Raw genomic sequence first — 17254 nt, 5'->3', positions numbered from 1 at the left:
TTAGTGGATGTTCACCATTTTGGTTTGCAAAAAATCCTGAAAAATTATAGAAAAGGATTCGATACTGAAATTTCCAAACAAATTCCCACGTGATTATGGATGATCTTTTTGCTTATATCGACTTGAAATATGATGATGTTTTTGGAAACAAATTACCCCTGGAAAAAAAACCTACATACCTACACCCGCGGGCCAAAATAGTTCTATGACTGTTCATGAAATACTAAATAAATAAATTGTCTGAATCAAAAAAAAATCTTGAGATCAAATTTTAACATATTAAAACAACATTCTTCATGTTGTTGTTTGTGTTTCTGTAGTGAATTCCTTAACTGAAAAATGGTTCAAAAAAAAAATCCGTTTCGTAAAATTGTGAAATTTATGAAAAAACTTGGATTGTTGTCTAAAAACATACAAAAAGAAACAAACTGTGTTTACTTCAATTTGAAGTTTTTTTTCTATTTTCATTTTTTTAAATAAATAAGTAAGCAAAAACTAATGTATTTTCCAAAACAACTTTCAAGTGATAAATATTTTTTTAATAAAGCTTTAAAAGGCATATTATTCATACTGAGAATATATCACTACAAATATTTAAAAAATATTAAACTATGTCTCAAAGTGAGTCAAGAAATTAGGAAGCAAAAATATATTATTTTCATAAACATTGAATTTTGAGGAATAAAAAATTAAAATTGATTAAATATATATTTTAAAAAATTTTAAATCAAGTATGTGTTTAAAATCATTTTAAAATATTTTTTTAAATATGAGCAACTCTCTACGAAATCGGCCGATTTCGACCATTTTTATTTTTTGTATTTTTTGATTTGACTCAAACTTTGTGGGGGCCTTCCCTATGACCAAATAAGCTATTTTGCGTCATTGGTTCACCCATACAAGTCTCCATACAATTTTGGCTGCTGTCCATACAAAAATGGTATGTAAATATTCAAACAGCTGTAACTTTTGAGTGAATTTTCTGATCAATTTGGTGTCTTCGGCAATGTTGTAGGTATTGTTGAGGACTTTTGAGAAAAAATAGGTACACGGAAAAAAATTTGCAGATTTTTATCAACATTTTTACTTAAACTCAATTTCCCAAAATACGTATTTTTTTATTTTGGGATTTTTGATATGTTTTAGGGGACAAAAATCCGCAACTTTTGAGCCATAGAGAAACATGGTCAAAAAATCTGCCGCCGAGTTATGAATTTTTGAAAAAATAGTGATTTTTGGAAAAAATCGAAGTTTCATGCAAAAACAAGTTTGACATTATTTTTTAATGCAAAATTGAATTTGCAATCGAAAAGTTCTTTACAGATTTTTTGATAAAGGGCTCCGTTTTCAAGATATAGCCACCGGAATTTTGATTTTAGCGAAATATTTGCAGTTTTCATTTTTTAAATATAGTGACCATGAGTGACCATTTCTATAAATATTTTTTTTGAAAAGTTCAGAAAATTTGCTATAAAATTGTCTAAGAGACATTGAAGATTGGACCTCTGGTTGCTGAGATACAGCGGCTTAAAGAAAAAGAAACACGAAAATAGAAGTTTTCTAAGTCTCACCCAAACAGCCCACCATTTTCTAATGACGATATCTCAGCAATTAATGGTCCGATTTTCAATGTTAATATATGAAACATTCGTGAAATTTTCCGATCTTTTCGAAAAAATTATTTTGAAAATTTTTAAATCAAGACTAGCATTTTAAATGGGCGTAATATTCAATGTTTGGCCCTTTTAAAATGTTAGTCTTGATTTAAAAATTTTCAAAATTTTTTTATCGAAAAGATCGAAAAATTTCACGAATGTTTCATGTATTAACATTGAAAATCGGATCACTAATTGCTGAGATATCGTCATTAGAAAATGGTGGGCTGTTTGGGTGAGACTTAGAAAACTTCTATTTTCGTGTTTCTTTTTCTTTAAGCCGCTGTATCTCAGCAACCAGAGGTCCAATCTTCAATGTCTCTTAGACAATTTTATAGCAAATTTTCTGAACATTTCAAAAAAAATATTTATAGAAATGGTCACTCATGGTCACTATATTTAAAAAATGAAAACTGCAAATATTTCGCTAAAATCAAAATTCCGGTGGCTATATCTTGAAAATGGAGCCCTTTATCAAAAAATCTGTAAAGAACTTTTCGATTGCAAATTCAATTTTGCATTAAAAAATAATGTAAAACTTGTTTTTGCATGAAACTTCGATTTTTCCAAAATCACTATTTTTTCAAAAATTCATAACTCGGCGGCAGATTTTTTGACCATGTTTCTCAATGGCTCAAAAGATGCGGATTTTTGTCCCCTAAAACATATCAAAAAATCTCGAAAATCAAAAAATACGTATTTTGAGAAATTGAGTTTTAGTGAAAAAAAAGTTGATAAAAAAATCTGCAAATTTTTTTTTCCGTGTACCTATTTTTTTCTCAAAAGTCCTCAACAATACCTACAACTTTGCCGAAGACACCAAATTGATCAGAAAATTCACTCAAAAGTTACAGCTGTTTGAATATTTACATACCATTTTTGTATGGACAGCAGCCAAAATTGTATGGAGACTTGTATGGGTGAACCAATGACACAAAATAGCATATTTGGTCATAGGGAAGGCCTCCACAAAGTTTGAGTCAAATCAAAAAATACAAATAAAATCCATTTCCGGTTTTGGTAGAGAATTGCTCATATTTGAACAAAGGTGGTCAACAACGCAAAAAGTTTGTGTTATTTGTAAAAGATATTCGAATCAAAATTTTGTTTGAATAAATTTTATTATGTCTCATTGTTTTTTTTACATCGTAGTGTTGAGGATTTTAAACTTTAAAAAATGCAACGACCATTGAAATTTGATTTTTTTTATAAAAAATAATATCAAGGTATTTAATTGCAATCTTCAAAAACAATAACTTTCCAATTGTAAACAAACAAAAATTAAAATAAGTCAAATAAACACACTTTTAAATGTTTTCTTGGTTTTTCATTCTTAAAATCAAGATTTATGAATCTTATTAGCAACACTAGTTCTTATCTTAACTTACTTTAAAAGAACCCAATCATAAAATAAAAATGAAAAAAGGTGTTTACTTTTTCAACTTTTATCAAATATTAGTTCCGGCCCGCAATTGCTTCGGAAAAATCAGATCTGGCCCGCAGGGCCAAAAGGTTGGGCATCCCTGATTTAAAATAATGTTGGTGACATTTGAGAAGGGCGTAAGTTATTTAAATATTGTTGTATTTTGTAATTTAAAAATTACTGTATCTCGAAGCCGTTGTATCGTATCAAAAATTGGTCAAAGACAAACTTGAAAGAAGTTGGGCGGACTTTCTAAAAAAATACAATGAAAAAACAATACACGACGCTTCAATCATTTTTTTAAATTTTAGGTTTAAAAGTTAAATTAAAGTCTCTCCTAAAAAATACAAAAATCATTTACTAAAACTGTTTTTTTGAAAAGTGGTCAAAACATTTTTTTTAAAACCGATAGTGGGAATGGATTTCCCAGACAATTTTACTTGAAAGTCTCCATATTGACTATTGTCCTAATAGGCTGTCAAAGGCAAACTTATGGGAAATTGGACGAGCTTTCCGGTAAAAATATTTACGAGATTGAAAAATCAAGTCTGTCTTATAGAAATTAACTAATACCACAAAAAATCCTATTTTTTCGACATTTTTATTTTTAAAACCGCTGTATCTTCACAAGGATCGGACATAGGACAATGGTCAATATGGAGACTTTTAAGTAAAATTGTCTGGGGAATCGATTCACACTATCGGTTTTTAATGAATTTGACGTTTAGACCACTTTTCAAAAAAAAAAAAACAATTTTAGTAAATGATTTTTGTATTTCTTTTAAGAGAGACACAACATCCTGCATTTTTCGTCAGTCTTTTTGTAACATCCTAATCTATTTCCTCAAAAATTCTCCGCCAACTCACACAGCAGTTGCCCGACCCCTCTTCGATTTGCGTGAAACTTTGTCCTAAGGGGTAACTTTTGTCCCTGACCATGAACCCGACGACCCCTTCCATTTGTGGACATGCGAAAAAGAGCTGTTTTCAATAATTTGCAACCTGAAACGGTGATGACATAGAAATTTAGTGTCCAAGGCACGTTTATGTAAAATTGTACGCCCGATTTGATGGCTTACTCAGAATTCCAAAAAACTTTCTTTTCATCGAAAAAACACTTAAAAAGTTTTAAATACTCTACCATTTTCCGTTACCGTAATCTGGGGCGAATCGGGACTACAGTCTGAACAGGGACAGCAGTTTTTAGAGCACTTAAAGCTTTTATATATTGGAAATGGATGTACACATTTTGTTGGTATGAGTCTGTTCTAACCGAAACCAACCAGAAAAATCAAAATATTGTGCTCCAACATGGTTAAAACTGCTGTCCCAATTCGCCCCATGTGTCCCGATTGACCCCAGTTTACGGTACTCAACTGTAATTTTTTTTGAACATTTAAAACAAAAAAAATCTTTTTAAAATTTTATGTTTTTTCTAATCTTCCAAGAGTGAAAATCGGACCTTTTAAACGAAAGTTATAGCCAATTCGATTGTTTGTTTTCGACTGGTATGCAGGATTTGTTGATTTTTTGGCTTTCTCAGTCAAATAAACAAAGTTCAATCGATTTTCTTTTTGAAAATGCCCGACGTTTCGGCTCGGGGTTTGAGCCTTTTTCAAGGGGATTAGACTATAATCCCTAAGAAAAAAAAGCTCAAACCCCGAGCCGAAACGTCGGGCATTTTCAAGCAACAAATCGTTTGAACTTTGTTTATTAGCCTGAGAAAGCCAAAAAAATCAACAAAGTTATAGCCAAAATACGACGAAAAAGACGCCTTTTTGAATTGTGAAAAACTTGAAAAGGTGGTGGAGTTTGACCTCGTTCCTGGAAGCATCTGAAAGTACACATTCCAGAGTACATTTGCTGAGAATATCCCGGATATCATTTTTAAAACGTATTCTGCCCATAACGTTCGATAGAATTGACCAAAATTCGTTAATTTTGACAAGCCTTACAATTGTCTAGAAGGGCCCAAAAAATGTACGAAATGATCTAGTGGTGGTAAAGGAAGAAACAAGTTTAAGCTGAAATATTTCAGGAATAATTTTTATTGATTTTTTTGAATCCTACAATACAATTCTAGAATATTTAGATACAATTTTTGTATGGACAGCTGTCAATTTTTACGACAACTTATGATCGAACAATAACGCAAAATGATTTCTTCCGTGAAAGGAAAGCCCCTACAAAGTTACTCAGGCAAATAACAGATATTAATTAAGGTTTTAAAATACTAACTTGTTGTTACTTCCATGTCCATAATCCAAATTAGACCCCCCCTCCCCTCTTCCCTCTTTCCCGTCCTAAAAATAACAATTACTTGCCAAATTCACACATACACAACCATTCGGTGCATCCTTCCTCCCCTGTTGATTCTGTGAAATGTGATCCGTTCTCAGAATATGTCTCTGCGGTTAATGCAACGCAGTAGGCCTGGCCGCTTTAATTTTTGCAATACATGGTCGGGGTTACTCGGATGTAATTCAATCATTTATATTGACAAGAAAGGACTTGGGGCGTAATCTAACCACAAGTTCTTCCAGGATGCTTTCTTCGGACTGGCTGCGCTTGTGTTCGATTAGATTAGATTAGATTAAAATGTTGTGTTTGCTCTAAACTTTGCAGGGTTATTTTTTTAGAGTGTAACAATGTTTTACAAAGTTGTAGAGCAGACAATAGAATTAATTAGGGAAAATTTGCAAATTGAACGGAGTCAGGACCGAATCCTAAATCTGGCAAACATACGGGAGTTTTCCCGAATTCTTTGAATACCAAGCACGTGGAAACCTAGGTTGGTTCCATTAAAAACAAAATCAAAGTTTTTTGTGCAAATTCACCAAGAGATAATTATGATTGGCAAAAATGGAAAATGACTTCAAACCAATATGTTTTCAGAGTTCCTTGATTTAATAAAAGAATGTTAGAGAGATTATCACGTGCATTTTACCACCCATCAACACCTCAAATAAAACGTTTTAAGATCAAATTGAAAACCTCGAAAAGTTAAACACAACTTTCCCCAGGCTAAACTCAACAATCAGCATTTTCCCAATTCATTTTGGAGCAGTTAACCGAGTTAAGTACCACTAAAAGTGCTTCACTTCAAAACGGGGAAAATTGCTGGCACTTTCCGGTAAACTTCACCACAATACAACACTATTCTAGAAAGCACCCCCCCCCCCCCCGAGTCAACAGCGATGCCGCCGACCCGCCTGGACAGTCTGGTGCCGGGAAGTTCTCCCACAGACCCTCCCCACAACAGTTTTCCCGATCACAACCCACAAAACAACTCCTTTTATCGCGCGTGGGTGGTTCCCAGCAGCGGCACTACACTGTGAGCCAGAGTGGGTGGACACACTTTCTTCGCGTCGTTCTTCCTGGGTTGGCTTCAACGAGTCTTCCACAAGCAACAATCTGGAGACCTTCCCCCACCACCCCCTACGGCGAGGTGATTGATGATGTTCCGCGGGAAAAGCTCGTGAAAATTTTTACGCAATCACTACTCACTTTTCCACTTCTTCAAAACTCTTCAAACTTCTTCTTCGCCCCTCTTCCGCTTCAGGACGGGCACTACACCGGGGAAAACTCGCGGAACTTCGGACTTGGAAAGCAGAAGAAGAATACTGGGAAGTGGTGCAGGGACACGAAGAAGAAGACGAATCCTCCGGTGTGTGTGTGTGTGAAAATGACGCGTCGCGACGCCTGGTGACGGACAGACGGACAGAGGCAGACAGACAGAGATTTTGCTTTGGGGGACAAAACAGACAGGTTGTGTGGCCGCGGCCGGTTCTCAGAAGCTACTGTGGCCAGCGTCGGCCCCGCCACTCGTTGACGGTGACGGCGGCACTCTCGAAAATTTCGGCGATCGTGGGTGAGTGTTTGGGCTTGGAAGTGAGCGCGGAAGAGAAGTTGGCCTACATTTGGCGGAATCTAGCGAAAAACTAAACGGCACTCTCTGGACTGATGGGCGCTGAAGTGGCGTTCCACAAGTCTGCAAACGGCGAGCGATTTGGAGCAGCGGGAGCGATGTTTGTGGAGAGAAATGCAGTGCGGTGGTAAGAGCTCAATCGAGAACTCACTGAGAGTGGGATGAAATGATCTCCAGAAGGATAGTGGTATTGCATCGTAATAAACGTCTGGAATTTTACTTTATTTTCAAAAGATCAAATTTACAATGATCAGTATAAAATTGTGTGAATTTGGAAGTTGTAATTTTGGATGAATGAATAACACCTTTTTTTATGAAGTAATTTTACCAAAATCAAGACTGAAAAAGTGATATAACACCAGAGTAGTGATAAAATTACATATTTTCAGAGGAAAAATTACACATTTTTTCTGACATAAAAGATGAACCCCTTCCCAAATATAATATTACCATGATTTTATTCACTGTGTATAACACAAAAATTCTTTTTCCCTTGCATTATTTTCAAATCATCTAAGAGCAATTCCAGCCCAAAACAGGAATTTTTAAGGTACTTTTTTTCTCGATCCTCTCCGATTTCAATGAAACTTTGTAGACATGTTATCCTACGCTTATATAAGCCATTTTGTGTATATGGAGCCAGTTACACTCGATAATGACATTTGAGAAGGGCGTAAGTGTTTTCAATATTTTTGTAATTCGTAATTTAAATGTTGATGTATCTCGAAGCCGTTGCTTCGTATCACAAAGTGATCAATGACAAACTTGTAGGAAATTTGACGGACTTTCCGAAAAAAATTCACTGAAACAAAAAAACACTCCACTTTGATGAGATTTTTTAATTTTTAAGTTTGAAAGTCAAATTTGAAGGTGAGCTCACGATTTTTTTTCTTTCAATTTTTTTGTGAAAAAGCCTAAAATGCTTACGTCAGTGAATGTTTACATTAGGAACGAGAGGGACAGACTCTTTGTTTACACTTCGGCTTTGGCCCATTTACATTGTTTTGCTAGAATTTACTATCCAGGTTACTATACTACACTGAAAAAATATTATGTTTTCAATTATGAGCAATGTAAGTTACAAGTGATGTTATGTAGGACCTTTTCAAACAAAACTCGAGACGTGATTTTTTAAGAGGTAGGACTGACTCCGTTCAATTTGCAATTTGCAGTTACCTCAACTTTGGCCAAAGCCAAGGATGGAAGTAAAATAATAAAAAATGATTTGAATGAAAAAAAAAGTTTTAAAATGTTTTGCAATATCACGCTGTCGTGCTATTTAGTCGCACGTCGTTTTGTGACGCTCCGAGAAAAACGCGTTTTGATGATTGACCTTCAATAAAGAAAAACTAGAGCACGCAATGTAAACAATAACAAACACGTTTTGTTTGTTTTACCATGCTGTGCATTGTTCTAAAGTTTGGTTGAAATTGGTCGTCGGAGTCTCGATTTCAATAACAACTGTTTACGGTAGTCGGCCCGGTACGTGTGTCGAACGCGTCCTGGCCTAAAATCCCTTTGGCCAGTTGTCGCACTTACATCAAATTCCAGAGAGATCTTGTCACTCAGCACGACAAGATTGAAACTACTTTCATATGTAAAGTGACAAAAACGCACGTAGTTTTTTCGGATTTCGTTGAATATCTCCGGATTGAATTCGAATTTTGAGGATCTGTGAAGGGCAAAAGGTGAGGCATTGTGAGCTGCACAAAATGGCGTTCTTAACTCAATTTGGCCCAAAATGCACGTGCGACAAGTTAGCACGATGGCGACGATATCTAAGTATCGATGAAATAAGAATTTGTCGAAAAAACTGTTATGTGGTTTATCCAATTAACTAAAAACTGAATATTTTTAAATGTGCTAAAACAAGCAAAACATCAAATAGCGGCCGTGGCTGACTGGTTACGGTGTTCGCTTTGTAAGCGAATGGTTCTGGGTTCGATTCCCATCTGCTCCCAACGAGAAAGTTAAGTACACAGAATTTGAAATCATGAATATGAACGAAAAATCAAAGTCGCTCGAGGCGGGGTTCGATCCCCCGTCCTTTGGGTTGGTAAGCAAAAATGCTAACCTTAGGCCATGACGACTTGGTAAGCTTGGACTGGAATTAGGAATACTGTTACAGAGAGCGAGTTGTGGCGCTATAACCACGGCAAATAGTGTCCAGGGCATTCGTGGAAATACAATGTCCCATCCCAGAGGGTCCCGGAGTACCAAACCTTCTTAGCATGGTGCTTCTAACGAATACAACAAAATCACGGAGCGTATGGTGGTGTGTCCTCACGCTTCTTCCTCCCCTGTCGATTCAGAATTGTGTTGTTGTTCAAACACTCAGTGCTCAAACTCAACCCAATTACGAGTCATCTCTGCGATACGGCTTTACGCAGTAGGCCTGGCCGCTTTAACGCTTGTGATGTTTCAATGCATTTCAATGCAATGGCGCACTACAAATGTTAATAAATGACAAGAAGAGTGCTAGGCGTCATCTAACCTAAGGCACTCTCCAGGATCCCTTCGAAAGATTGGCTGCGCTAGGGTCTGATTAGATTAGATTAGATGAGCTAAAACAAGCAAAACATCAATTCAGGAAGAACTTATTTCAAATTGTTTTAGTTGATTAGACTTCTGTTTCTATTAGAAGTATTTAAAAATTAAAAGTTTGCTTCCTGATTTTTCGTTCCGATAGATTTGGTAATGAAATTGGAAGAGGAGTCAAAAAAAAAATCAAATCGTCGCCGTCGTGCTAACTTGTCGTACGTGCATTTTGGGCAAAATTTAGTTAAGAACGCCATTTTGTGCAGCTCACAATACCTCATCATTTGACCTTCACAGATCCCCAAAATTTGATTTCAATCCTGAGATATTCAATGAAAACCAAAAGATCTCCGAAAATTTTTGTCACTTTCCTTATGAAAGAAGTTTTAATCTTGTCGTGCTATCTTGTCACTCCCTGAAAATTGATGTAAGTGTGACAAAAGGCAAAGGGATTTCAGGTCAGAACGCGTTTGACGCACGTACAAGTTAGACTACCGTAAACATTTGTAATTATAACTCGGGACTTCAGCAACCAACTTTAACCAAACTTTGGGACAATGCACAGAATGGTCAGCCAAACAAAACGTGTTTGTTATTGTTTACATTGCGGCTTTTGTTTTTGTTTATTCAAGGTCAAACATTAAAACGCGATTTTCTCGGAACGTCGAAATGGCGGGTGCGACAAGATAGCACGACGACGTCGAAATGTGGCTATTAAACTGTAAAAAAAAGTATGAGTAAAATATTAGCAAAAATCATTCTCGTCGATATATTATGCCCACATTGAATGTACCAAAATTTAGATTCAAATACAGAAAAAAATACTTCTGCCAAAAGCCCTTTCAAATCAACATGAAAGGTTTGAGAAGATTTTGAAACGATCTTTCGAGTCGATTAAATTTAGGAAAGATTGAGCGACTAACAACTTTAATTTTGCCATCAAGCACCATAACAACAATACAATTTTCAGTTCAAACAATTACATAACCATTGTGAACGCCATCACTTTCTCTCTCTTCGCTGGAACTCACACTCGCAACAAATTCAGCGAATCGCTGCGGTTGCCGTGGTTTCCTGGCCTGGTGTTTGTGCACCATGGCACTCATTTTCCACACACTCAAGCTAAAGACCATGCGTCTCCACCGACGGTTTGCGGAACATGCGCGCATTCTTTTCCATTTCCACCAAAACACTTGGAACTCCCGCTCTCTTTATTTTTGAGCGCTCTCACTTATAGATGAGAGAATTTGTGTTTGTGTGTGCAATGTTTTGGAAGCTTCTGGGTGCCACCTCGCTCGCATTATCGCCCGATAGTAAACATTTCGAGTGTTGCACGATGGAAAGTGTTTACAACTTCCACGCAAAGAAAACCAAACAAAAAAGCGAATGAGAGAGCGGCGATTGCATTTGAGAGAGGGAGCGAGCATCGCGGCAAACGACAACAAAAATAACATTTATTATTGATGACTGATTGCTGCAAAGGTGTGTGTGAGTGTGTGGGTGCGCACTAGCGTGTGAGCTGGCAAAAGAGCTTGGGGCACAAAACAAAACAAAGAAGAGGTGCGAAATGTCAAGTGGGAAAAAGCGTAAACACGATCACATGCAACCCACACGTAACCGGGAGTGAGTGCTGCTACTGCCGGTGGTCATCAATCGATTAGTGGGCGACGACCAAAGTGACGGGAAAAGTGACAGCTGGGACAGTTGAGTCACGATGTTTGCCAGGAGAAATGCACCATGCGTTCCCTTCGTTTTAAGAGAAAGTGGCTGAGCAGGATGAAATTATGGGTCATTCTTCGCCAACTCATTATAAATCGGAAAAAAGTTACTCCAACCTTTCTTTGAGGTTCATTTGTCAATATCTCGAAAACGTGTTAAAAATAATCAGAATCTAAAGGCTAAATTATATTGCAATCGCAGTAATTTACTGATTTTTATAATTTTCGGAAATTTCAACATTTTTCGTTAAAAAAAAGCCAACCCTAAAAAATTACAGGCTAATTAGGTGACACTTGGAAAAACTCATTTTCATCGATTTAATTATTTGTCTTTATCTCAAAATCCAACTGTCCAACCTAAAACTTTGCCGAAGACACCAAATTGATCAGAAAATCCCATTTCAAGATACAGATTTTCATATAGTTACGTAACTATATGTACGACCAGCCCGCCAAATTGACATAAGGAAGTTTCAGAAGTTTCATCCAAATAAAAAAAAATACAATGAAAAGTCTCGTTGCGAAATCGTAGAGAACTTTTTACATTACATTTACATTTTTTTTTTAAACATTGGGTATGTCACATTAAACAAGTCAAAGCTTCTATCCTTTAAAATTTTCTTAAATTTAAAAGATCAAATTTAAAGATCAAAAGTTGGTTGAAAATGTGATTTTTAACATTTTTTCAGATCGAAACCCGTCTAGAGAAGTGATTTGTTGAATACTAGGATGTAACAAAAATGACTTTTTGGCGGGCATTCAGGGGTTTGTTCCGGTGGGCATACTGAGCCTAAATCCCAAATATGAGCTTGATTGGACGTAACAGGAACTGGCGCTCCGCCCTTCAATTTTAAATGGGATTTAACCCGTAAAAAAAGATTTTTTCAAGAATGTCACTTTTTGAGGCATATTGGCCACCAATGCGTTTACCAAAAACATCACTGGCGTGTAGGCCAGATCCTTGCGCATCTTTTGGTATATATAACATTGAAGTTTGGAGCATCCTGGAGCTCGGTACAGACCTTCAAAGTTTGGCATTTTTTCGAAAAATCGGTCCCAGCAATATCAAATGGCGTCTCGGGCGTCGCAAGGTGCGACGCATATCTTTTTTGCCGGGGCCGATTTTTCGAAAAAATGCCAAACTTTGAAGGTCTGTACCGAGCTCCAGGATGCTCCAAACTTCAATGTTATATATACCAAAAGATGCGCAAGGATCTGGCCTACACGCCAGTGATGTTTTTGGTAAACGCATTGGTGGCCAAAATGCCTCAAAAAGTGAAATTTTTGAAAAAATCTTTTTTTACGGGTTAAATCCCATTTAAAATTGGAGGGTGGAGCGCCAGCTCCTGTTACGTCCAATCAAGCTCATATTTGGGATTTAGGCTCAGTATGCCCACCTGAACAAACCCCTGAATGCCCGCCAAAAAGTCATTTTTGTTACACTCTATTGAATACACTAAGAGATAAGCAGGACAAGTTATCCAAATGTGACAAGAAGAACATTGCTCGTATATTATATTTAAAATCTTCAGTAGTGTTTAAAATGGTAAAGTTTAGACCGGTTATCCCGAGCATGGGTAAATAACAAGGGAAATGCGTAATAATACCTTTCTCTGGTATCAATACCAAATTTTGGTATTCCTGGACCCTTTAAAATTTGTCTTGAGGATTATGCAAGAGCAAAATGTGCTATCATACCAATTTAAGGTATTGTTTTGATATTGCAAATTTGCCGAATTTGTCAATGGTTGGACACCACATTTTGGTATTCTTTTGGTATTAAAGTGTTTTATCAAATTCCTCTGAAACTATGGGAGAATTTTGACCAGTTTTGACAAAATAATTAATTTTGCGCTAAAATGATGTCTCAAAGCTAATGCTTTCATTCAAAACCGGAAATTTCAAACTTGATTTTAAACATTTTTGATATACCCCCTACAGAAATGACTTGACAGTTTTTCTCGGGCTCCAATAATTTTTCATGAAAGATTGTGAAAATTACTTGGAAAGTTAAGTTTTTCAAACGAGTGTTCGGCGGAAAAATGGGATAATTTGGATAGATCGCGGTGGTGGTGGTGGTGCTGCACGAGGACGGTTCAATGGAGAACGTGGCCTGTTCCGGATTGGTTGCGGAACTGGCATGGAACTCGGTAGCTATCGAACCTTTCCCGAAGACCAGAATGGTGCTCGGTCCTCGTCAAGGTCAACATCCCGCTAATGAAAGCGTGAAAAATCCTGCAAAAGGTGGACGGAGCGGATTACGAGTGGGCGGTGGCAAGCGGGAACAGGCCTCCTTGAGCGGGTACCCGCCCTCGTTTGACGAAGACGAAGACGATTGAAGAGAAGCTGGTTTTGAACAATTTGTTCACTGGTGAGCTCGTTCTTTTTATAAAACAACCATTCTTTCATTTATTCTGACATACACACACATCATTCAAGACTACGCCGGTAGGGCGTTCCCAAGGAGCAGCCGTAACTGACTGGTTACGGGGTTCGTTATGCGAATGGTCCTGGGTTCGATTCCCGTATGCTTCAAACGAGAAAGTATAGAAAATATAAATCTTGAAACTCTGAACATGAACGAAAAATCAGAGTCGCTCGAGTTGGGGTTCGATTCCCCGTCCTTTGGATTGGTAAGCAAAAATGCTAACCACTCGTCCATCGCGACTGGAATTAGGAATACTGTTACTGTCAACTATATACGCACTGGGTCCTTGTCCATTTGACAAGGGTTCGGAAGTTCTAAATAACGTTTGAATCCGATGGATGCAAACGTTCTTCAGGGCGGGGCTTGTCGATTCAAGCTGAGGTACCTCGCGCTCGGCTAGCCAGCGTAGAAATGAGTCACCTTCCTAATGCCTATGCGAGTTATTTGCATGTATAGAATGTAGATCTAAAAATACATGGAAACAACTCAATTTGTAAGAAGCGACCGCGTGGTCCCGTTTGGTTGGTTGCACACACACACACACACCCCCTACAGAAATGACTTGAAATTGTGGAAAATTTTCTAAGTCAGGATGGCACATTTTGGTATTATTTGAATATTGAAAGGTTTCATCAATTTTCTCTGAAACTATGGGAAATTTGTTAAAAAAATTTTACGAGTTAATTAATTTTGCGCTAAAATGACTTGAAACCCAAAAATGTTAAAGATGATTTTAAAAATTAGCGTAATATACTCACTAATATTTTTTTCAAAAACTAACTTAATCCACCTGTGTGGTTGATGCCTTCCTCACTTTTTACCAACAATGGGTAATATGAGTGGTTTGGACACATATTTCAGCTATTTTTTTAGGTCCAGAAAAATAACTACACAGATATAACATAAGTTGTCATAACTCGAGACAGGGTTGCCAGATTTTCTATTATGTGGACTCGTTGGAAAGGTCTCTTGATTACCTAACCAATGATGGGTCGGATGATGGATTCGGACATCGTTTACATGCATTTAAGTGAGATCCGGCTTCAAAAAAGTACATAAATATCACTTAAGTGGTCAAAACTCGAGACAGGGTTGCCAGATCTTCGATGTTGTGGACTCGTTGGAAAGGTCTTTTGATTATCTAACCAACGAAGGGTCGGATGATGGATCTGGACATCGTTTACATACATTTAAGTAAGATCCGGCTTCAAAAAGTACATAAATATCACTTAAGTGGTCATAACTCGAGACAGGGTTGCCAGATCTTCGATGTTGTGGATTCATTGGAAAGGTCTCTTGATTACCTAACCAATGATGGATCGGATGATGGATCCGGACATCGTTTACATGCATTTATGTGAGATCCGGCTTCAAAAAAGTACATAAATATCACTTAAGTGGTCATAACTCGAGACAGGGTTGCCAGATCTTCGATGTTGTGGACTCGTTGGAAAGGTCTCTTGATAACCTAACCAATGATGGGTCGGATGATGGATCCGGACATCGTTTACATGCATTTAAGTGAGATCCGGCTTCAAAAGAGTACATAAATATCACTTAAGTGGTCATAACTCGAGACAGGGTTGCCAGATTTTCTATTATGTGGACTCGTTGGAAAGGTCTCTTGATTACCTAATCAACGATGGGTTGGATGATGGATCCGAACATCGTTTACATGCATTTAAGTGAGACCCGGCTTCAAAAAAGTACATAAATATCACTTAAGTGGTCATAACTCGAGACAGGGTTGCCAGATCTTCGATGTTGTGGACTCGTTGGAAAGGTCTCTTGATAACCTAACCAATGATGGGTCGGATGATGGTTCCGGACATCGTTTATATGCATTTAAGTGAGATCCGGCTTCAAAAGAGTACATAAATATCACTTAAGTGGTCATAACTCGAGACAGGGTTGCCAGATTTTCTATTATGTGGACTCGTTGGAAAGGTCTTTTGATTACCTAACCAATGATGGGTCGGATGATGGATTCGGACATCGTTTACATGCATTTAAGTGAGATCCGGCTTCAAAAAAGTACATAAATATCACTTAAGTGGTCAAAACTCGAGACAGGGTTGCCAGATCTTCGATGTTGTGGACTCGTTGGAAAGGTCTTTTGATTATCTAACCAACGAAGGGTCGGATGATGGATCTGGACATCGTTTACATACATTTAAGTAAGATCCGGCTTCAAAAAAGTACATAAATATCACTTAAGTGGTCATAACTCGAGACAGGGTTGCCAGATCTTCGATGTTGTGGATTCATTGGAAAGGTCTCTTGATTACCTAACCAATGATGGATCGGATGATGGATCCGGACATCGTTTACATGCATTTATGTGAGATCCGGCTTCAAAAAAGTACATAAATATCACTTAAGTGGTCATAACTCGAGACAGGGTTGCCAGATCTTCGATGTTGTGGACTCGTTGGAAAGGTCTCTTGATTACCTAATCAACGATGGATCGGATGATGGATCCGGACATCGTTTACATGCATTTATGTGAGATCCGGCTTCAAAAAAGTACATAAATATCACTTAAGTGGTCATAACTCGAGACAGGGTTGCCAGATCTTCGATGTTGTGGACTCGTTGGAAAGGTCTCTTGATAACCTAACCAATGATGGGTCGGATGATGGTTCCGGACATCGTTTATATGCATTTAAGTGAGATCCGGCTTCAAAAGAGTACATAAATATCACTTAAGTGGTCATAACTCGAGACAGGGTTGCCAGATTTTCTATTATGTGGACTCGTTGGAAAGGTCTTTTGATTACCTAACCAATGATGGGTCGGATGATGGATTCGGACATCGTTTACATGCATTTAAGTGAGATCCGGCTTCAAAAAAGTACATAAATATCACTTAAGTGGTCAAAACTCGAGACAGGGTTGCCAGATCTTCGATGTTGTGGACTCGTTGGAAAGGTCTTTTGATTATCTAACCAACGAAGGGTCGGATGATGGATCTGGACATCGTTTACATACATTTAAGTAAGATCCGGCTTCAAAAAAGTACATAAATATCACTTAAGTGGTCATAACTCGAGACAGGGTTGCCAGATCTTCGATGTTGTGGATTCATTGGAAAGGTCTCTTGATTACCTAACCAATGATGGATCGGATGATGGATCCGGACATCGTTTACATGCATTTATGTGAGATCCGGCTTCAAAAAAGTACATAAATATCACTTAAGTGGTCATAACTCGAGACAGGGTTGCCAGATCTTCGATGTTGTGGACTCGTTGGAAAGGTCTCTTGATAACCTAACCAATGATGGGTCGGATGATGGATCCGGACATCGTTTACATGCATTTAAGTGAGATCCGGCTTCAAAAGAGTACATAAATATCACTTAAGTGGTCATAACTCGAGACAGGGTTGCCAGATTTTCTATTATGTGGACTCGTTGGAAAGGTCTCTTGATTACCTAATCAACGATGGGTTGGATGATGGATCCGAACATCGTTTACATGCATTTAAGTGAGACCCGGCTTCAAAAAAGTACATAAATATCACTTAAGTGGTCATAACTCGAGACAGGGTTGCCAGATCTTC

At 37.5% G+C, this 17254-nt stretch overlaps 1 protein-coding gene across 14 annotated transcripts in view; it reads right to left on the bottom strand.

Moving 5' to 3' along the window:
* Positions 1-17254, bottom strand: part of LOC6049317 (calcium-binding protein E63-1) — a 199168-nt gene that overhangs the window by 96130 nt on the left and 85784 nt on the right. For 6 of the 14 annotated variants that reach the window (XM_038264055.1, XM_038264054.1, XM_038264051.1 and 3 more), the window contains exon 1: positions 6586-7028. The exons of 6 other annotated variants lie outside the window; for them this stretch is intronic. The gene's annotated coding sequence lies outside the window, so the exon portion shown is untranslated. Of the gene's footprint in view, positions 1-5189; positions 5192-6365; positions 6368-6585; positions 7029-17254 lie in introns of those variants that run through there. 2 more of the 14 variants (XM_038264052.1, XM_038264056.1) reach the window with 2 other exon arrangements.

This window comes from Culex quinquefasciatus, chromosome 3, assembly GCF_015732765.1.
Source record: "Culex quinquefasciatus strain JHB chromosome 3, VPISU_Cqui_1.0_pri_paternal, whole genome shotgun sequence".
NCBI classification, from domain to species: Eukaryota; Metazoa; Arthropoda; class Insecta; order Diptera; family Culicidae; genus Culex; species Culex quinquefasciatus.
This window is presented reverse-complemented; position numbering and strand designations above follow the sequence as displayed.